The 23,500-nt window shown below is 37.5% G+C and overlaps 1 protein-coding gene and 1 pseudogene across 11 annotated transcripts in view; one reads left to right on the forward strand and one right to left on the reverse strand.

Annotated features, from left to right (window-relative positions):
• LINGO2 (leucine rich repeat and Ig domain containing 2) overlaps positions 1-23,500 on the forward strand; it is a 1,446,924-nt gene that overhangs the window by 1,119,267 nt on the left and 304,157 nt on the right. The gene's annotated exons all lie outside the window — the stretch shown is intronic.
• On the reverse strand, positions 12,237-22,952 carry LOC133253362 (U1 small nuclear ribonucleoprotein C-like; annotated as a pseudogene).

Below are 23,500 nucleotides of genomic sequence, written 5' to 3' on the forward strand. Positions count from 1 at the left end.
AAATAAATAAATAGAAAAATAAAATAAAAACAACCTAAAGATCCAATATGGATGGTTGATTACATAAAAGACACTGCTTTTGTATTAGAGAATAACATGCAGCCCCTATAAACTATGTCTATGAATTACTTTAATGACTGAATAGATTAGGTCCTCCTAATCAATTAAGTTTTGAAAAATGGTAGAATAAAAATTATACACAGTAGGGTATTTTATGCTTTTCCCTTTTCTATGTATCTAAAAATTCTTGAAAGATATATACCCAAATACGAAAACTTTTTAAATAGTTTATGTAAAATGTTTATTTTTATACTTTGCTGTATGTTCCAAATTTTCTACAATAAAAATTTCATATTGCCTTAATTAACCTAAAAGAATTAAGATTTTTACTCTATTAGTTTCATTTTAATGAATTGTTTTAGTTTCTCAAGTGTATCATGTTCTTTGATGCTTGTTCTTCCTTCTGTCTGGAATGTTCTTTTCCTATCCTTGTGGCTGGCTGCTTTATATCATTTTATGTTTATGCTCAAACATCATTTCCTCAGTGAAACTTTCCAAAAGTACCCCATTAAATGGACAGCCCCTCCCCCATATTTCATCATTCTTATCCCATTATTGTTGCTTCCTTTTCTTCATGATACTACCTGAAATTACATTATTAACCTATTATTTCATCTATTTATTTGTTAATTTCAGCCTATTACATTACTAAAGAAATCTGCATGAGAAAACTTGCCTACTTTAAGTTCCCACGTCCTAGAACTCTACCTTGCATTAAGGAGGCAACAGATTCCTGTCTGTAACACCTGTACAGATGCCACTTTAAATCTAGAAATAGCTAAGTAATCTCGAGTGCCTCTAAAACAAGACCAAAAAATTTCATTAGTTTCCTTGGGCTGTATATAAACCTATTTTCACAACTATTTTGACATAAAATTGAGAGGAAGAAGTATCATTGTCCAGGACAAATAATGGAGTGTAGTCGGTGGCAAACTGTAGAAGTTAGGTTCTACATGAACGTATGTATTAGACTTGGTGTTCCTATTGGTTGTTTGTAAAGTTGTTGTTTGAGTGGCAGCCTTCAGGGAACGTTATCGTCTAGCCAAAAGTAAAATTGTCCTTCAGTAAAAGGGCAGATTTCCTGGAACCTTTATAGATAAGTTACAAGGTGGGTATGTTGGAAGTGAGCCCTCTCATGGGATTTAAAGTGTTGCTGAAAGTCATCAATTGCTACAAACTCTATGATTTTTCTTCATTGAGTGTCATGATGATATATTCTTTGTACTAGATGTGAAATAAATACATGTGTCTGCCGGGGTCCAGCCCCGGCTGATCCAGGGTATTCGAAGGAGAGACGGCATAGGCGACCTATTTATTTAAATATTTATCAAAGATATAAAGAGCAATAGAATGAGGATAGCTCAGTGAGGAAATTCAGTGGAGAAAAGAGGCTGAGTAGCTTGGTTTACGTGGGAGACCAATAAAACTTCAAGACAAGAAGTTTGCACCACTTACGTAGGCCGCAGGCGTCCTTCCGTTCTCCCGAAGGAGAGGAGACACTGAGGCCTCCCTGGTCAGATCTTAGAAGCTCAGGCATAATTAGTAAGCATGGTGGGTTCCGTGCTCCAGATGGAGACTCAGCCAGAGTGAGAGAGAGAGCGACATGGGGAGACCAAGTTTCAGTGAACAAGGCCCGCACTTTATTTTCCAAAGTAGTTTTTATACCTTAAGTTGTGCATAGAGGATAATGGGAGAAGGGGTAGAGTCATGCAGTAAGCCAGGCTTTCTTCCTGCAAACTTATCATATGCAAATTTTAGGTGATTTGCATCATCTTCTGGCCCGGAGGCCTGTTAACATTTTAAGAAACTTATTTTTCTCTAAAGGTGATTATTCTAAAGTCAGGCGCCAGCCTCCAAAAAGCATTGGACAAAGCTGTATTCTTATAGGGCAAAGGTGAGGTGGGCTCAATCAAGAAAAGAATTAACTCAAGGGTCCAAGATTACAAACATTGAGGCTACTACTTACATTTCTATACACCCATTATATCAATCAATACACTGCCAAGGACACAGTAGGTAAGGGGTATGGAGACTTAGCAGCAAACATTGGCCCAATAAGTGAAAAACCCTTCACCAATACAATTTCTAATCAATCTTTTAACTACTCAAAAGAATCTGTGTTTAGACAGTTTAGAACATCTCCTGCCTCTCACAGTTGGGAGGCTCTGAACAATCACATGTGGCCGGAAAAACCTATTCAGGCAGGCTAGAGGATTTCCAAAGGAGTTTGTAGGTTGAAACACTGTCACACCCAGGAATTATTAACTGGAGTTGTAAGCTAACTCTTTTTTCAGAGAGAGGTAGTGGGGGACAGCCCCCCATAAAGTCAGAGGTGTAGGTGAAAGCACAAAGCAGAAAGTAGGCAGACTCTGGTTTTGGGGGTAGATGCTCGAGAATTTCCAGGGGGACTCCTGAGGCTCGATCCCGCCTTTGTGTATGCCGAGCCTCCTTCCTCATGACCTTTGCCACGGGCGGAGTGCTTCACACTGGCTCCCAGCAGTGATAGAATTCTAGTTGAGCTATTCCAGATCCTGAAAGATGATGCTGTGGAAAGTGCTGCACTCAATATGCAATATGCACTCAATATGCAGTATGCCAGCTCCCGGCATGTGTCTATATTTTATCTAGGCATATAAAACAAGGGACCTGAAAGTAGTCTCTTTATTCTGAAAAACTGGATATAGTGTATTAAGAAGGTGTTGAGAAAATAGGGAAACATTTCTGCATATTTTAGGGTTTTTTTAATCCCATTTTATTGTCATATTCCAATAGTACAGTGGAAACCATACCTAAATATAAATGTTCCTTATTATAGTCTGCCAAATTTTATAAATAACAGTCGTATTGTTATTATTAATTTTAATGATGCCTAAAATTTACTAAGCAACTATTATGTACTAGGTAGTATACTAAACACTTTAATATGTAATTATGTATAATTCACTTTTTACAATAATGCTCTTAGGTTGGCCTTTTATGAGCCTGGTTTAAGAAATGAGGAAAATGAGATCTGAGATCAGAGGGGATGTTAGGTTCCCCAGGCTACATGGTGAAAATGGTGAAAATGCCATTCGGCCCCAAGGTGGACTGCTTCCAAACCCTGGGATTTTTAATTCCTACCATCTTAATTGATTCTGTTGTTTGAATTTGAGAAGAGACTTTCTTCATTTAACATTTATTTAATTTCCAGGAGGAACTACTAAAAACATGGTTACAAGAATATAATGCAAGTAAGAGGAATCATTTAACTTACTGCTGAGAATAGCTAGGAATATATTTACCTCTTGACTGAGTGAAGGAAATAATAATGTTCCTTTGCTCACCTACTACAACAGATTATCTTAAATTCTAAAGTATGCGCGAGTCTTTGTTTTTAATTTCCATAAACCCAAGGGCCATGCCTTGCATATGCACAAGTCTTTGTTTTTAATTTCCATAAACCCAAGGGCCAAGCCTTGCATTTCTTTTGTGACGTCTCATTGTGTTTAGTATAGTGCCCTGCAGAGTTAAGTGGTCAAAAAACGCTTGTTGACAGAATTTCTCATTGGACATTTGTCAATATCCTACAGTGTACTTTTAAGATTTAATGAAACTGTACTCTCAAAGAAAGAAATGTGCATCTGTTCTAATGCCCCATGAAAATCAATATATGTACTATAATGACTTGAAACATCCATTTATTTTTTTCTGCTTTATTTTTTCCACCTATTTATAGAGGAAAATAATAACTATGTATTCTTTTTTTTTTTTTTTAGCAAGTTGAAACATGAGGAAGTTAGGTTTGATAGTTGTTCTGAAAATACTTACTTGTTACTTACTTTTCATGCTAACACATAGCTTATAGAACTTTTATTTTTAAATGCCAGCTTCTTTTGTTTAATTATTTTGAATACAGGGAACGTGGCACCATTTATTTAAGTTACTCTAAATTAACACCCAATACACATCTTGAAATTAAAAGACGCTTACTCCTTGGAAGGAAAGTTTTGACCAACCTAGATAGCATATTGAAAAGCAGAGACATTACTTTGGCAACAAGGTCCGTCTAGTGAAGGCTATGGTTTTTCCTGTGGTCATGTATGGATGTGAGAGTTGGACTGTGAAGAAGGCTGAACGCCAAAGAATTGATGCTTTTGAACTGTGGTGTTGGAGAAGACTCTTGAGAGTCCCTTGGACTGCAAGGAGATCCAACCAGTCCATTCTGAAGGAGATCCACCCTGGGATTTCTTTGGAAGGAATGATGCTGAAGCTGAAACTCCAGTACTTTGACCACCTCATGCAAAGAGTTGACTCATTGGAAAAGACTCTGATGCTGGGAGGGATTGGGGGAAGGAGGAGAAGGGGACGACAGAGGATGAGATGGCTGGATGGCATCACTGACTTGATGGACGTGAGTTTGGGTGAACTCCGGGAATTGGTGATGGACAGGGCAGCCTGGCATGCTGCGATTCATGGGGTCGCAAACAGTCGGACACAACTGAGTGACTGAACTGATACATCTTGAGGGCTTCTCCGATGGCTCAGTGGTAAAGACCTGCCTGCAGTGCAGGAGAACCAGGAGGCGCAGGTTCAATCCCTGAGTTGGAAAGATTCCCTGGAGGAGGAAATGGCAATCCATTCCGGTATTCTTGCCTGGACAATCCCATGAACAGAGGGGCCTAATGGGCTACAATCCATATAGTCACAAAGAGTCAGAAGTGACTGACCACAGCATAGCAGCAGCTACATCTTGACTTGACCATATTCCTGACAGACTCTTGATGAAAGTGAAAGAGGATAGTGAACAAATTGGCTGAAAAGTCAACATTCAGGAAACTAAGATCATGGCATCTGGTCCCATCACTTCATGGCAAATAGACAGGGAAACAATAGAAACAGTGACAGACTTTATTTTGGGGGGCTCCAAAATCACTGCAGATGATGACTGCAGCCATGAAATTAAAAGACGCTTGCTCCTTGGAATAAAAGTTATGACCCACCTAGACAGCATATTCAAAAGCAGAGACATTACTTTGCCAACAAAGGTCTACCTAGTAAAAGTCATGGTTGTTCCAGTAGTTGTATATGGATGAGAGAGTTAGACTATAAAGAAAGCTGAGCACCAAAGTATTGATGCTTTTGAACTGTTACGTTGGAGGAGACTCTTGAGAGTCCCCAGACTGCAAAGAGATCCAACCAGTCCATCCTAAAGGAAATCAGTCCTGAATGTTCATTGGAAGGACTGATGTGGAAGCTGAAACTCCAATACTTTGGCTACCTGATGCAAAGAACTGACTCATTTGAAAAGACCCTGTTGCTGGGAAAGATTGAAGGTGAAAGGAGAAGGGGACGACAGAGGATGAGATGGTTGGATGGCATCACCGACTCAGTGGGCATGAGTTTGAGTAAACTCCAGGAGTTGATGATGGACAGGGAGGCCTGGCGTCTGCAGTCCATGGGGTTGCAAAGAGTCAGACACGACTGGGTGACTGAACTGATATGGATGTAATGAAATACCAGGATCCCCCTCATTTTGTATATTGCTCACTATGTCACTCAAATGCTGTTATTAATCTCCTCACTGGTATAAAGTAGGTGTTGAAGGAAATTATTTATAAAATTTTTAAAGTATTTTGGCCCATTTATTCATTTAACTTTTTGGCCGTGGGGCATGTGGAATCTTATTTCCCAACCAGGGATTGAACTTGTTCCTCCTGCAGCAGAAGCAGGAAGTCTTAACCACTGGACCAGCAGGGAAGTTCCTCTAAGGTTTTTAATAGAGTAGCATTTTCTGATACTATTATATTGCATAATATGTATCTACTATGATATATATATTATGGCATAATATACGTCTGTGAGTACATACATACTATATATAATGCTATATGTAGTAAAATAGAACATGTATTTTCACTGATTGCTCTAATTTGACTGGATTTTTCTTGAAATATAACTCATGATTCAAGGTCAGAATAATGTTGGCTTAGAATGGAAGTACAATCTGCTGATTTCTCTCAACCATAGTTCCCATTTTAAAAATAATTTACTATTCATATGTGAATTTTGGCATTATGCTCAGGGTGTTCTTTAGTATATGCTAAGGCCATTTCAAAAGTGGTATGCTATTTTCAGAGTAAGATATTTACAATGTGGTTTGTTTCAAAACTTGTTGACTATGATTTCTTAACTTCCATTCCATCTATATTATTATCTCTGTATAAACCATTTCCAAAATTCTTTTAAGAATGTAAAAAAAAAAAACTACTTTAAAAACTCTCATTATAAGTATTTGTGCTTGTTCTCAAAATTATCCATTTCCAGAACATACAAAATTACATGATCTCAGAGAGATCTAAAATTTTAGACTGGAAAGAAACTTGTGAGTCATCTATGTAACTGTAGATTTTACAAAAAATGCAGAAACTGAGGTTCAGAAAGATAAGCGAATTGTCCAAGCTTATTTATCACATAGCTATTTAGTGATAGAACTTACATATGAATCAAGATCTCCTCTTGCTTTAACATTCCATCCTCTCTTCCACTCTTTTTTCTGGTCTGTTATTTCTTCAATGAGATCAACTTCAGATATACAATCTTACCCATAATCTCTGTGCTTTTCTGCAGTTCTGTTATTTGTTATAGGGCTTCTCAGGTGGCTCAGTGGTAAAGAATCAGCCTGCCAATGCAGGAGACACAGGAGATTCAGGTTCAGTCCCTGGGTTGGGAGGATCCCCTGGGGAAGGGAATGACAACCCACTCCAGTATCCTTGCCTGAAAAATGCCATGGACAAAGGATCCTGGTGGGCTACAGTCCATAGGGTTGCAAAAAGTCAGACACGACTGAGCATGCACACATAGGTAGGCACTTTTCAGATTGCTACACCTTCTTGAAGAACTGACCCTTTTATCACTATATATCCCTTTCTGTCTCTGATTTATTTTTAAATTTTGAGATTTATTTTCCCTGTTATTAATATATATTAGTGTGCTGTTATATTACTTTATTTTAGAGATGATACATTAACTTATTTATTGTAGGGGAGGAAAATTTTCCTCTACCCTTCTAGGTTCTTTTGGTTGGTCTGTTAGTTAAATTGACCTAAGAGTAACGAAAAGAAAAAATGACATATGTACAGGAAATCCACAGAGACAATGAGAGGTTCCCTAACAGGCAAGCAGTTGAGGCTCATATGCCATTCTGAGCTAGGGGAAAAGGGGTGGGAGTGTGTAGTTGCAAGAGAAAGGAAGACAATTCACAAAAAGATGGAAAGAGCAAATATTTGGTAAACAAATGCTCACCTTGCCATTCAGAGACAGTAGACACAGAGAGGACTTTGAACAAATAGGCCCTGCCGGCTTCCCCCTAGCTTACCACACCTGGCCCATGTTTTTTTAATCTCTTGTGATAGTTTTCTCCCTGTACCAGGTCATCTATCTAAATTATTTTAGCCAGTTAAGGCGAAGGTGAAAAACAAAACAAAACACCTTTTTCCTGAGTCTTTGTCAATGTCAACTTTGTCAGTCTTTGTCAACTTCAGGTCAGTGTAATTCGTATGCAAAAGGGACACTCGGGAGGAGGATTGCTCTGAGCCCCTTCAACATCAGGATGTTAGCAGAATCATTTTTACTCTTAGTAAAATATAATCAATAATAAAATATTCTGCCAACCCAGAAAAAATTCTCCCCAAAGAGAGACGAGACAACAGTTTTGTCACTGAATAATTGAAACCAGACTGTGATGCGTATCACAGGCAATCTTCTGAGACTGCAAAAACAGAAAGAAATCTCAGCCTTTTGTATAACCAGGAGATACAATCCATAGCCTGCATGTTTTCAGGATAAATGATAACTAGTTCTCACATAAGAGGACTTAATATCTGTCACACAGAGTTCATCCTACATCGGCCTGATAACTAGGGTGACAATCTGTGTTTCCTAAGTGCCTTTATCCAAATGAGAATTAAACTTCTCATATCTATAGGACAGGAGGTAGCTTTGCACCATCCTGAGAAATTCAGGCTTCTGTCCTTCTATGGAAATTGGGGATAGAGATGTTATCTTCTTTGATGATTTAGTTTCAAAGAGAGGGCAGCCAGGTCCTTGTGAAAAGAAGTTCCTAGGTTTTTCAACACTGGCAAGAGGCTTATTTAGCTTTCAAAAAGATGTACATATTGCTCAAAGGGGCAGGAAAAGAATCACAAATAAAAGTTTTCTAAAGCAAATTCTCTAAGCAAGGGGAGGGGAATGGAAAAGTCTCCCTTTTTGTGCCAGGGAAAATTCTTTTTTTTTTTTTTTTAATCTGTGTTTACCCTTAGAGAAAGGGAGAAGGCACCTTATTACTTCTAGGTGGAGGTGACCTCTAGGCATATATTCACTGGGTAGGGAGGTTCCTCCCCTGTAGATGGAGATAGGCGTTCCTGTTCCCCACTTGTTCTCCACTGACACCATGGTAGGCATGGCTTCACCACCACTGGGTAATGGTAGATGTCCTAACTCTCCCCAGTCCTCCTCTGACAACCCCTCAAAGGGGAGAAGCACCTCATTACTTCCCAGTGTGGGTGGAAGAACCAACTCCTCACAGGGTCTCCACTGGCCTCTCCTTACTGACTGATAGAGATGGGGTCAGCTCCCTGTCTGACTCCTCTCTGGGGAGGGTGTTGGCTTTGTTACAGTCCCTCCGGGCTAGCCGCCTGGCCTCCGCATTCAGCCCTTGCTGGCATGAGTACAGATGGGGCCAGAGGTTTTTCCGTAGTCTTTGCCTGGAGCAGAACCATTATTTTCTTCAAATTTCCTGTCTTGCTCAGCTGCTCCTTGCCTGGCCCTTTCACTGGAGGGCAGACTTTTAAAAAGGAAATACTTAATTTATTTGCCTGGATTGGATCCTAGTTGTGGCAGGCGGGATCTTTCACTACAGCACACAGCCTCTCTAGTTGTGGCTCACTGGCTTAGTTTCTCCTTGACATATGGGATCTTAGTTCCCTGGCCAGGGATCAAACCTGTGTCCCCTGCATCCCTGAGGGGAGGCTTCTGTTGGCACTATTTTGGTCTGTACCTGTTGTTGGTGTTCCCATGCTACTGGGTTCTTCAGCTCCAAATGTACATATATTAGGGAAAAGAAAACCCATCTTGCCCTTCAAAATTTTGTGTTCACTTTGTGTATACGCTATGGGATTTTAGTTGCACTTAGTGAGAGAAACAGGAGAAAGTACGTCCATTCCATCTTCCCAGAAACCAACGTCTCTCTGCATATTTTGAAAATAATAGCATGGAAGTCACTGTGTCATGAGAACTCAAAAAGATGTTACCAACATGCCAAACCCTTTACTTTCCTACCCACAAGTTTGTAAGGTCCATGAGGACAGGGGCTTCAAGTAGTACTCACTTTTAGTCAACTTCCATTTCTTCCCACAGTGAGAAAACAGAACATTTTTTTCCCCCTTGTCTTTATAGTCAGATTTTTTCATGTCTGAAAGTGAATGTTAAATTGAAGCATAATAGTCAGGGCACCCAAACACTGCCCTTCCCATCAGGATAATTTGTAGCACTTTTGTCAAAAACTTAAGATAATTGTTAGATCAAAGAAAAAGTGCCCCCTTTTGTTTGATTCAAATTGCCTATTCCTTCTTTTACTTCAAGAAAGAATTTTAAAGGATTTCTTCTCTAAATTATAAAACAAGTCAAGTTAATGGTAATGATAGGGAAAGAATTTTTATTTCTGACTAAAAGAATGATAACTCATTTTTTTTCTTTAATGAGAACAGTAAGTAAAAGTAATTATTCTTGCATGCTTGCTATCTCATTTAGCATTGATACAAAATTCTCTCCAATAAACTCAAGTGGGTTTTTTTTTTTTTTTGCAAAGTTGGGCTTTAGCAGGTTTATTATTTCCATTAGGCTGTGGAATTTGATTATTCAATCAACCTACTTCAATCTAGAAAAATCTCTTATGACCCATTATTTTAAGGAATCTTCTTTTGTAAAGCACATGATTGTGAAAAAAAAGAAGAAAAAAAGAAAGACTATCCTCTTACTTTCCTTCTTCTTTTATTTTTAGTTTTAAATAATTCTTGTTGCAGTTCATGTGTAGTAAGCCTATTAAACACATTTATAGCCACAGTTATTCTAAGAAACTTGAAAAATAAAGATTAATATCTGATCCAAACTCAATCACTGGTCTGAGTATATCAAATACATTAAACTTCCTTTTCAGCATAGGAAAATATACTTTCACCAGAAGAAGTATACATCTTCAGGTCGAACTACTCTAGAGGGTTTTGGGTAAAACTTCAAAGATTTTTCCTATGAATAAATAGCCACATGAATCAAATTGGGTTTAGGAAGATAGATAGGTAGATAGGTACAATGTTGCAAAGGTATTTTCTAAAGTAAAATGTACTCTGCACCTTATTTTTCCTAAAAAATATCTTCCCACAAATCATATTATATATGTATAATATATGTAATATGTTATATGTTGATATATGTTAATATATGTTAACATGTATGTGTTAATATATGTAATTGTGCACATTTGTATGTGTACATGTTGAAGCAACAGTTAGAACCAGACATGGAACAATGGACTAGTTCCAAATTGGGAAAGCAGTGTGTCGAGGCTGTATATTGTCACTCTGCTTATTTAACTTATATTCAGAGTACATCATGCAAAATGCCAGGCTGGATGAAGCACAAGCAGGAATCCAGATTGCCGGGAGAAATATCAATAACCTCAGATATGCAGATGACACCACTCTTATGGCAGAAAAGGAAGAACTAAAGAGCCTCATGATGAAGGCAAAAGAGGAGAGTGAAAAAGCTAGCTTAAAACTCAACATTCAAAAAACTAAGATCATAGCATCTGGTCCCCTCACTTCATGGCAAAAGGGAAAAAGTGGAAGCTGTGACAGGTTTTCTTTTCTTGGGCTCTGGTCCCATCACTTCATGGCATATGGATGGGAAACAATGACAGACTTTATTTTCTTGGGCTCCAAAATCACGGCAGATGGTGACTGCAGCCACGAAATTAAAAGATGCTTGTTCCTTGGAAGAAAAGCTATGACCAACCTAGATAGCATATTAAAAAGCAGAGACATTACTTTACCAACAAAGGTCCATCTAGTCAAAGCTATGGTTTTTCCAATAGTCATTTATGTATGTGAGAGTTGGGCCATAAAGAAGACTGAGCACTAAAGAATTGATATTTTTGGAATGTGGTGTTGGAGAAGACCCTTGAGAGTTCCATGGACTGCAAGGTGATCAAACCAGTCAATCATAAAGGAAATCAGTCCAGAATATTCATTGGAAGGAATGATGCTGGACATGAACCCCCAGTATTTTGGTCACCTATTACAAAGGACTGACTCATTAGAAAAGACCCTGATGCTGGGAAAGATTGAAGGCAGGATAAGAAGGGGACGATAGAGGACGAGATGGTTGGATGGCATCACCAACTCAATGAACATAAGTTTGAGCAAGCTCTGGAAGATGGTGAAGGAAAGGGAAGCCTGGAGTGCTAAGAGTCCATGGGGTCACAAAGAGTTGGACACAACTGAATTACTGAACAACAAATATTTTGGGTGAGGGGAGGAGGTGTTCTAAGTAACACCATGGTCTAGAGTAGCTCTAGAAAGCTTATTATTTGGCTTTTTCTTTTCGATGATTAATAACTATCTCCCAGGTTGGTATTCCAAAGCTGATTGCGTCCTGATCTCTAATTCTAGTTTGTTTATAAAAATTGCTTTCTCAACACTAGCATTGTTAAATAAGAAACCTACCTTCACTGACTGAATCAGCACAGGAACTTTTAATATGCATTAAATGGAAGTAACCCTGCAGGTCAAACTTATACTCACCCGACTATTCTATAGTGATACCTATCATTTTGGTTTTCCTTTTTAATCAAGTCAGGCTTTTATATATGTGTTGATTACATGATTTCCCACAGGATTGTTTTTTAAAGAGTTGAAAATTTTATTTTCACATTTCACAATACAAATGAAAATTACTTTTTTTGGGGGGGGGTCGCATTACTTCCCTCCAAAACTACTCTCATTTTGATAGGAAGGGGGAACACGTTTTCCTTGTTATTCTCTTAGGAAACACCCCAAGTCACAGCACCATGATCTTCTGATGAAGATCATGCTTTACATAAAGCAAGTAATGTAAAATTGATATGAAGAGGCTCTCCAATCTCTTTATCTTTCTGGTCAGGTCTTTCCTCGCCAGGTGGGCACCATCATGAGACAGGCAGAAGGTCTCATCACTGGGGGCCCAGGCATCATGGGTATGTGGCTTCCCATAGGCAGCCTCATTCTAGGAGCAGGTCCCACTGGCATGATCCCAGGAGGAGGAGGGCTCATCACTGGCATCATGGGAGGGCCCCCCATGTGGGGTGCTAGCTTCATCCCTGGGCAGGAGGTCCTGGGAGACTGGGGGGAGGTGGGATCATTGCCCCTGCAGGAGGAGGAGCAGAGAATGGAATAGAAGGTATCTTTCCTTGTTGAAATAGCTGTTGTTTTATCAGTCAGGCCCTGAGCCTGCCCTTCTATGCATTTCTGATAGTAGTCCTTCACATTCTCTTCGTGCTTCCTACCACTGCAGTGTGTCTTTCTCACGGAGGCAGAATCGTGGGTGAGGAATGGATCACAGTAGTCACAATAAAACAGGCATGTTGCTCCGCAGGCCGTTGGCAGCTCTGTTCCCCATAGGATTGTATGTTGGGTGTTTTAGGGAGTGCCTTTCCTCTGCCCCAGATATACTTAAACTTCTGATAATGTAACTTAAGACTCTAATGGCCTCTGTAGTATAAAAATTCTGTGAATAGGAAGTAGAATATGTTTAGCTGCCCAAACTCACTGTAGCTCAAGTTTGTTCAGTTAGGTTGTCTATCATTTTTTTCTTAACAAGGGATGAAGTAGAGGACAAAGATATATATGTTGTTTAGAGTATACATGTCGTTTATATTAATGGAGATATGAAACATACATACTTAAGCTGTCACAGTATCTGTCTTAAGAGAAGTATGCTGCTGCTTAGTCGCTCAGTCATCTCCAACTCTTTGCAACCCCATGGACTGTAGCCCCCCAGGCTCCTCTGCCCGTGGGGATTCTCCAGGCAGGAATACTGGAGTGGGTTGCCATGCCTTCCTCCAGGGAATCTTCCCAACCCAGGGATTGAACCCAGGTTTCCTGCATTGCAGTCAATTCTTTACCATCTGAGCCACCAGGGAAGCCCCAGCCCTTAATTTGTTCTAAAAGACTAAAGAGATCATTCCAGATTTGGATGACCCTAAGATATTTTCCATTGAAATGGGAGGCTTGTTATTAATATTCACAGCAATGCAATTGGCATGACCTTCTTTCCAAATAATGCAATTTTTCAGCTTTTTTCCATGCCGAGTTCCATGAAAAAGATGTCATATATAAGAGATAGTTATATAGACATTATTAGCATGGGGTTTGAATTTGACAGTATAAGGATGGTTTTGTACTAAATTTTTTTCATGAAATATAAACCTTAAATACTAACACTGAAAATATTAGAGAACATTTTAGTATAAAGGATAGTGCTAGACATATAACTAAAGCAAGAGAAGCATCCTCTTGATAAGATGCCTAGAATTCAGAATGTGCCTTTTCATCATAATCATGCTAAGGGTCATTGGAATTGAGTGTCTTGATGGTATCATCTGTAAAATGGAGTTAATGGCCCCTTTTCCTTACTTATCTCACAGAATATGGTGAAAGATAATAGAACTTTGCAAGTAGCCTTACAAAATCATTACACAAATAGAAAGTTTTACTATACCTATGTGGGAATATGTCCTTTGAAACACATTAAGGAAGAGAGTACCGTATCTTAGAACTGAGGATACCATTTTATGCAGGTTTCCAAATGTGTGACATGGCTGAAAATATTAATCTTATTTGTTGTTTAATTTTGTAAGTGAGAATAATTTCTCACTTCTTTCTCATGAAAATATCTAAAATCCCTTTAACATTTCAGAAAATTTAAGTATTTATAATTTTTAATTTCAATAGAAACATTAATTTTCCCACATCGTTCCTCTAAAAGTTCAGTTTTACTTGGAAATGGTTTATCAGTGAATGACTTCTATACAGGGAAAATTTCTCTCCTACACATACTACTTTTAAGCACATTTTCTGAAGTCCATCAACTTGCAGGCCCCCTTCACCCTCTAATTCGATGATATCCTGGCAGACCTTTACCATTTTTCTCTGATCATAGAGAGAGCATTTTTCTCTCCAAGGCTAATCTCTTGATCTTGTTACTCTTTATCCTCAAGCTTTCCACTGTTCAATCCTGATCAAAGCTTTTCCAATGGTATATTGAGATCTCCATGTTATGTGTTTTCATTATCTTCTATGATAGGAATTTAAGAAATGTGATGAGTAAATAATGGCCAAACTTGAAATTCTGATACTTGTCAAAAATATGTATATATGATTTGTTTCACTAGTAAAGTTGCTTTATTATCTTTTTGATTTGTTAGTCTAACCCTACATACCATTAAAAATAAGCAAAAAATTGTGATGGGACAAATTTTGATGTCAAAATGTGTAATGCATACTTAAGGGTTAACTGTAGTAAGAAATATGTGAATGTTATAGGGAAAAAACAAAGCATTTTTGTTAAATGTACAAGAAGGTGGAAATAAACTGGGACTCAAATTCATTTCCTGTGTGGAAAGATGAACTTTACAAATGTAAATTATTTTATATATTTATTGTACAGTTAAAATCTCAATAAATATTGAGGTTTTCAATAATTTAAAATTAAAATTTACTAAAAATAAAAGCTGGATGGTCATATTCAATGTATTTTATGTTGTTAAGGTGGGGATTTACCCTGCTGTTTGGTCGCTAAGTCATGTCTGACCCTTTTGTGACCCCGTAGTCTATAGCCCACCAGGCTCTTCTGTCCATTGGATTTCTCTGGCTAGAGTAATGGAGTGGGTTGCCGTTTCCTTCTCCAAGGGATCTTCTGGACCCAGGGATCAAACCCATGTCTCCTGCATTGGCAGGCAGCTTCTTTACTACTGAGCCATCAGAGAAGCCCAGGGATTTACCCTATCAAATATCAAATAACATTATAAAGCCACTGTAATTGAAATATGAGATATTAGGTTATAAAAGACATTAGACCTCAGAAATAGAACTAATAATTTCATATTTGACAGAGATGAGATCTATTCCCTTTTCGTTTCTAATGTTAGAAACCTATCTACACTTTTAATTTTTGAGTAGCTTCCCTCGTGGAGATTACCCGTTTTATTTTTATTTTTTTGAAGAGTCAATTTTTAATTAATTTATGAATTCAACCTTTTTCACATTTAAATTGATTTCTGTGTATGTATAAATATAAATAATTTTTCATCTTCTTTCATTGAATCTGTTGAATAAATTGTTTGCAAATTCTCTAATATAAAGTTTAGTTTCCTTTATTCCTTTTATTATATTGTCTGTTAAAAAGCTTTTAAAGGTATAAATGTGAAATTGAGAGTATATTTGGTTAATATCTCATGTTTTTCTAAGAGATATTTTAATTGTTTTCACTTCTAATACAACCTGCAGTTGCAATTGTAGTTTTGATTTTCGCTTTAAACCTAAGAGAATTGAGAAGTAATTTTTGTCCGTTGTTGGAATTTTTGTTATTTTTCTTTGATTGCCTTTTTTTGATCATTTGTCTGTACAAGATGTTCTTTTATGGAAGTCAATTAAATTATAATTATTTCTGTTATCAGTTTTTATTAATGAACTATGAAAACATGAAAAGAGATGAATTATCTATTAGGGTGGTATGTGGTTCAATATTTACTTTATTAATCTTGTTTAAATTCCTATAACTTAATTTTTGATTTTTATTTTTACTTTGTCTATTAAAAAACTGAGAAAGAATGTGTTGAGTTTTCCTACTAATGACGTATTTCTGTTTGATCATCATTGTATTTTTCAGTTTCGTTGTGTACACTTTGATGTTAAGTTATTCAGTTCCCAAGTTCTGTGACTGTGTTACTGGATATTTTATGTTTACTAAGATACACTTTTTTTGTGTGTGTTCACAACATGTCTGATTTTCTGTCTAAAATTAGTACTCTCGTTCCTGGAATTTTTGTTCTTCTTTGCTACTCTAATATTTGTTTCTACTTTTATTTTAAGTGATTTTCTTGTAAACCATATATATTAGAATTTTATTTTTCCTTGTAAAGTTATCAGAGACTTTTTACTGGAAATGTACCATGTATTTATTGCTATAACCCAAGATTATTTGCTTTATTTTCAACATTTTGGGAAATATGTGTACACCGTTTGAACTTTGTCACTTTTTTTAAATCACCTCTTTAATGAAATAAGAACAAAATTATATGTTTTAACTTTCTCCATAGTTAGGAGGAGAAATTTTGCCTACGTTTATTTTCCCCATTCTTTTCTTTTTAAATATGTGTATATAGAACTCTAAAATATTTTAAAATCATATTCTATTCTAAATCTTATTCTAGTTTAAGAATAATTTTTCACACTTTTAATGCTGTCGACACATCTTCAGCTATTTTTTTAGATTTAACTTTATAACTAAGCAATTTTGATATTTATCATAAGTTTGCGACCTAGCTCCCCACTCTTGAAACTTAAATAGCAAGCTACTTAAACATAGATGCAGATAGTATTTTAAAGAATGACACATAGATTTAATATTTTCTGAACTTTGACTTTTTCATAGAAACAATAATGGCCTAGGTATAAAATTTTAAATCCTAACGTTTTCCCCTGAGGAATAAGAAATATTTAAACCAAAAGAAGGACTATATGTGTGGAGTGAAGTCATGATATTGTTGTGTGCTAAAGGGATCAGAGTGAGTCCGTGTAATTCCACAGGGCAAAACCAAGATCAAAGGTAGAAGCTATATAGAAAGTTGGATGAATAAAAAAGTTGATCTCTTTAACACAGAGAGTGTTTTAAAGATAGAGGCAGAGCTGCCTTACAAAATCATAAAATGTAGTACAAGTTTTCTTCCAGTGACTTTGTGCCTCCTTCGTAAGATATTGTGCAGAGGGAATTTATACTAGATTGTTTTAAGAGTAGGGAACTTTCCGTTAGGTAGGTACCTGACTCAAAACTAGAGGATCCATCTCTTACTAAGGCTGGTACATTGTTTAGTGAATTGTAAATAGATGGAACCATTAAGATGAGACTTTACATAAACTGTGCTTTTATTTATTTTTGAGAAAAAAAATAAAGCCTTGTTTACGTTGGTTAATTAATTAATAGCCTGTTGCCATCATAGTGTCTCATGCTTTTGCTGCATGACGGATGGTGGAGGGGGCGTGGCTTGGGGAGGCGTGGCTTGCATTTCAGCTATTCAGTAGACGTGGCTCCTTTGCAGCTGTCTTTCTGTAGCCCTCCTTTGAATACCAGTCAGATGTACATATACACAATGGAGTGCTACTCAGCCATTAAAAAGAATACATTTGAATCAGTTCTAATGAGGTGGATGAAACTGGAGCCTATTATACAGAGTGAAGTAAGCCAGAAGGAAAAACACCAATACAGTATACTAACGCATATATATGGAATTTAGAAAGATGGTAACAATAACCCGGTGTACGAGACAGCAAAAGAGACACTGATGTATAGAACAGTCTTATGGACTCTGTGGGAGAGGGAGAGGGTGGGAAGATTTGGGAGAATGGCATTGAAACATGTAAAACATCATGTATGAAATGAGATGCCAGTCCAGGTTCGATGCACGATACTGGATGCTTGGGGCTAGTGCACTGGGACGACCCAGAGGGATGGTATGGGGAGGGAGGAGGGAGGAGGGTTCAGGATGGGGAGCACATGTATACCTGTGGCAGATTCATTTTGATATTTGGCAAAACTAATACAATTATGTAAAGCTTAAAAATAAAATAAAATTTAAATTTAAAAAACAAACAAACAAAAAAAACTAAGCATCCATACTGCTCACACTGAAATCCGCGAAAGGATTGTAACCAGAGCAAAAGCCCTCTAGTGGAAGATCTGTTTGTAACTCGATTACATAGTATGTGACTATTAACTAGAGGGATTCTAAATAGTTCTTTTAGGAACCTTTTAATGTTTTTTTTTTTTAATTGCTGAGTTCCAAATAATACTTGGTGGGTAGTCTAAATATTTAATGTTAACATAACAAAAAAGAACACCGCTTTTATTGTTAAACAACACATACCAACTACATAGAAGGGAACAACAGAACAACTATATCTGAATTTCCGTTTTAGAAAACTATCACTAAATGTGTAAACGTGCCATTCTCACTTAACTTATAGCTGAACCAGATAACGTGAAAGAACTTAGAGGAAAACAGCAAAGAAAAGCTGAACTTCTGTTTTATCCTTTACGTGGGCTCCTATTCTATGCACAGCAGGGTGATCATAGTTCATGGTATTAATAAAGCAGGACCAAAAGCTTACTAGGGTTTAAATATAGCCTGTGACCTCAGGGAATTTCTGGATTTTAGTTCTTGTTCTGCCAGCTCCTGTTAGATCTTTGTCAATTACCAGAGCTTCAAATTCCTTATCTGAAATTGGAAGGGCTATTGCATGTAATAATAATACCCATTGCTATATTGAGTACTTGCTATGTGCCACACGTTGTGCTAAGCACTTTATATGTATTATTTCATTTAATCTTCACAACAACCCATATGTTAGAGATGTGACCCAACTGATTCTACCATTAGAATGTTGGTCTGCTGGACAGCAAATCTATATACCTGAAAACAATATAAATCTTAAAAACCAAATCTAGGTCTAAAATTTTATGAGAAATTGGCCTTGGACTAACTAATGTCAATTACACATTGAATTCTCTGTTTCTGATGAAAACCACCAATGAGTTAATTAACCATACTGTTCCTGGGTCATTTGATTTAATTCTGGTCCTTAGGTTTAGTCTCCTCCATCATTCCTCTTTCTGTGGCTGCCTGTTTTGCTTTCTCTTATTAAGAAATTTTCATTTTCACTGCATTTAAACTGTCAGTATTATCCTTTATCTGGTGTTATGTTTAGCAAGTTAAACTATCCTCATAATTTTATCAAATTTCTAGAAAAGTCCTGTTGGTATTTGATCTGCATTGCATTTTAACATACACTGTAGTTTGAAGAAATTTGACATCTATAGCTATTCTTTAAATATTCAGTCTCATTGCACAGGAGTGCAATATATCCCTGTAATTATGTTGTTTTTTAAAGTAGTTCCCAATAATATTTGATATCCTTCAGTATATGTTTCAGTTCAGTTCAGTTGCTCAGTCATGTCCGACTCTGCAACCCCATGAACTGTAGCACCCTAGGCCTCCCTGTCCATCACCAACTCCTGGAGTCCACCCAAACCCATGTCCATTGAGTCGGTGATGCCATCCAACCATCTCATCCTGCGTCATCCCCTTCTCCTCAGGCCCTCAATCTTTCCAAGCATCAGGGTCTTTTCAAATGAGTCAGCTCTTCGCATCAGGTGGCCAAAGTATTGGGGTTTCAGCTTCAACATCAGTCCTTCCAACCAACACCCAGGACTGATCTCCTTTAGGATGGACTGCTTGGATCTCCTTGCAGTCCAAGGGACTCTCAAGAGTCTTCTCCAACACCACAGTTCAAAAGCGTCTAACATATTCCTTCTTAATTTGTAGGTATCTTCTTTTTCTTTGCTACTTTCTTTCTCATTTATTGGCCCTTCTCTTTTCTTGATCTTCTCCCTATCCCATCAAAAGTAGATGTTAAAACACTTTTATCTTATAAAACCCTAGGTATAGGATTTCCTGTACCCTAATTGTGCTGTCTCATCTATCCCAATGATTGCAACTACCACCTGTACATAGATGACTTCCACATTTATATGTTAATCCAATCTATGTCTATAATTCCTTGTACTCTTCTCTACCAGGTACCATTAGCAATCCCAAACTCAAAATATCCAGAACCAAACTCATTATCTTATTTCTGAGGATAAATTCATACATTTGAATTCCATATTTTGCTTAATAGTATTACAATATGTATCCAAATTCAGAGTATTAGAGCCAGCTTCTTTCTCTCTCTTTTTCTATATACAATCTGCAGCCAGGTCTTTATGCTTTAAGTTCTGTGAAGTTTCCAGCATCCATCCCCTTTTCTCCACTGTCATAACCACTGTCAGAGTTCATGCTCTCCTGAAATCTTGTCTGGATTATTGCTTTGATCTTTAAACCTTTCTTTTTGTTTCCATCTTCTTTCCTGCCATCCCATCTAGCCTGATAACCATCCTGTTCTTCTTTCTATTGCACAGCATCATTTCAGTCTGTCCTGTAGTCAGGATGCTGCAATAGTCCACAGTAGCTCCTTGCCTAACTCAGTACAAGTTCCTCAAATTAGAAGTTAAGACCCTCTTACTCGAGTTTCTTTGCATTCTTCCTTTCAGGTGATTCTAGTCTTCAAGCCATCACACTCTCCTGCAACTGAACTGTTCACTTCTTTAGAAATACCTGATAATTTTATTCATCTATCCAAATTGGTCATACTGCAGCTGCTCCCCTGAATACCTCCTTGGTCACCTCTACCTAGTGAAGCCTATCTACTTTAAAAGTATATGATATCTCCCTCACCTCATACCTTAATTTTGGCAACTTGTCATGGTATACAGGAATATTATGCTGTTTATGTACATGGCTTTTCTTCATTTCTAGATTTTTTAGCTCTTTAACTGCAGGGATTGATCTTACTCATCTTTCATTCTACTCAGTCTTTTGTGCACATATAGCGTTCTCTAAATATTTATTAAAACAAATTATCAGTTCAGTGAGTTCAGTCGCTTAGTCATGTCCAACTGCGACCCCATGAACGGCAGCACGCTAGGCCAAACTGTCCATCACCAACTCCCGGAATCCGCCCAAACCCATGTCCATTAAGTCAGTGCTGCCATCCAACCGTCTTATCCCCTGTCATCCCCTTCTCCTCCTGCCCTCAATCTTTCCCAGCATCAGGGTCTTTTCCAATGAGTCAGCTCTTCACATCAGGTTGCCAAAGTACTGGAGTTTCAGCTTCAACATCAGTCCTTCCAGTGAACACTCAGGACTGATCTCCTTTAGGATAGATTGGTTGGATCTCCTTGCAGTCCAAGTTACTCTCAAGAGTCTTATCCAACACCACAGTTCAAAAGCATCAGTTCTTCAGCGCTCAGCTTTCTTTATAGTCCAACTCTCACATCCATACATGACCACTGGAAAAACCATAGCCTTGACTAGACAGACCTTTGTTGATAAAATAATGTCTCTGCTTTTCAATGCTGTCTAGATTGGTCATAACTTTCCTTCCAAGGAGTAAGCGTCTTTAATTTCATGGCTGCAGTCACCATCTACAGTAATTTTGGAACCCAGAAAAATAAAGTCAGCCACTGTTTCTGCTGTATCTTCATGTATTTGTCATGAGGTGATGGGTTCTGGATGCCATGATCTTAGTTTTCTGAATGTTGAGTTTTAAGCCAACTTTTTCACTCTCCTCTTTCACTTTCATCAAGAGGCTTTTTAGTTCCTCTTCACTTTTCTGCCATAAGGGTGGTGTCATCTGCATATCTGAGGTTATTGATATTTCTCCCGGCAATCTTGATTCCAGCTTGTGTTTCTTCCAGTCCAGCGTTTCTCCTGATGTACACTGCATATAAGTTAAATAAGCAGGGTGACAATATACAGCCTTGACATACTCCTTTTCCTATTTGGAACCAGTCTTTTGTTCCATGTCCAGTTCTAACTGTTGCTTCCTGACCTGCATACAGGTTTCTCAAGAGGCAGGTCAGGTGGTCTGGTATTCCCATCTCTTTCAGAATTTTCCACAGTTTATTGTGATCCACACAAAGGCTTTGGCATAGTCAATAAAGCAGAAATAGATGTTTTTCTGGAACTCTCTTGCTTTTTCAATGATCCAGCAGATGTTGGCAATTTGATCTCTGGTTCCTCTGCCTTTTCTAAATCCAACTTGAACATCTGGAAGTTCATGGTTCACGTATTGCTGAAGCCTGGCTTGAAGAATTTTGAGCATTACTTTACTAGCATGTGAGATGAGTGCAATTGTGGGATAGTTTGAGCATTCTTTGGCATTGCCTTTCTTTGGGATTGGAATGAAAACTGACCTTTTCCAGTCCTGTGGCCACTGCTGAGCTTTCCAAATTTGCTGGCATATTGAGTGCAGCACTTTCACAGCATCATCTTTCAGGATTTGAAATAGCTCAACTGAAATTCTATCACCTCCACTAGCTTTGTTCGTAGTGATGCTTTCTAAGACCCACTTGACTTCACGTTTGAGGATGTCTGGCTCTAGGTGAGTGATCACACCATCATGATTATCTGGGTCGTGAAGATCTTTTTTGTACAGTTCTTCTGTGTATTCTTGCCACCTCTTCTTAATATCTTCTGCTTCTATTAGGTCCCTACCATTTCTATCCTTTACTGAGCCCATCTTTGCATGAAATGTTCCCTTGGTATCTCTAATTTTCTTGAAGAGATCTCTAATCTTTCCTGTTCTATTATTTTCCTCTATTTCTTTGCATTGATCACTGAGGAGCTGAGAAAGGCTTTCTTATCTCTCCTTGCTATTCTTTGGAACTCTGCATTCAGATGCTTATATCCTCCTTTTCTCCTTTGCTCTTCTCTTCTCTTCTTTCACAGCTATTTGTAAGGCCTCCTCAAACAAATTAAATGGACCCCAATTATAGGAATTGCTGGTTCAGACAAAGAAACAAACACCTAATTTTAATTAGATTCAGAAGGTGCCTTGGTTAAAATAAAACCTGAGGTATGCTGATTTCTTCATTTTGTCCTTACCTGACTCAAATTTTAATTTTAAGGTGAGCAGCTGAGAACCTCTGATTGCAAAATCCTGCATGTCAATGGGTTTTTCATTGTTAAAATGAGTTATTTGCTAGAAATGCCTCATTGCACCTAGGTATTTGATTCAAAGGCTGTGATTTATGACTTAGACTGGAATTTTATAGGAACAATGTCATATTACACCTGAAAATGTCATTTATTTTCATGCTGTATTTAAATTACACTTATACCAAGTTACAGCAATATTTAAAAAGTAATATTCAGTGCTTCCTTACATTTACCACGTTTTTTAATCAGAGTAGAACTGGGTTCAAAGTTACTGAATGGGGAAACAATTCTGCCACAAAAATGTAACTGTTGAATAATTAATCAAAGAAGAAATGTGTTCGGGTATATGGTTTTGTCTTTCTTTGTTGTGAGAATTTCATTTTTATTTTTGAAATGAATATATTCATGCCCCTGTATTTTCCCTTTTGAAGTGGGATTCATAGCATATCTCAAAACTAAACCCATAGTACATTTTACAGAAGGTAATATAGATACAATTTTCTGATGAATGTGAAGTGTATTTTTCCAAAATGTATTTAAACTAGAATATTTGGA

This window comes from Bos javanicus, chromosome 8, assembly GCF_032452875.1.
Source record: "Bos javanicus breed banteng chromosome 8, ARS-OSU_banteng_1.0, whole genome shotgun sequence".
In the NCBI taxonomy this organism is placed as follows: Eukaryota; Metazoa; Chordata; class Mammalia; order Artiodactyla; family Bovidae; genus Bos; species Bos javanicus.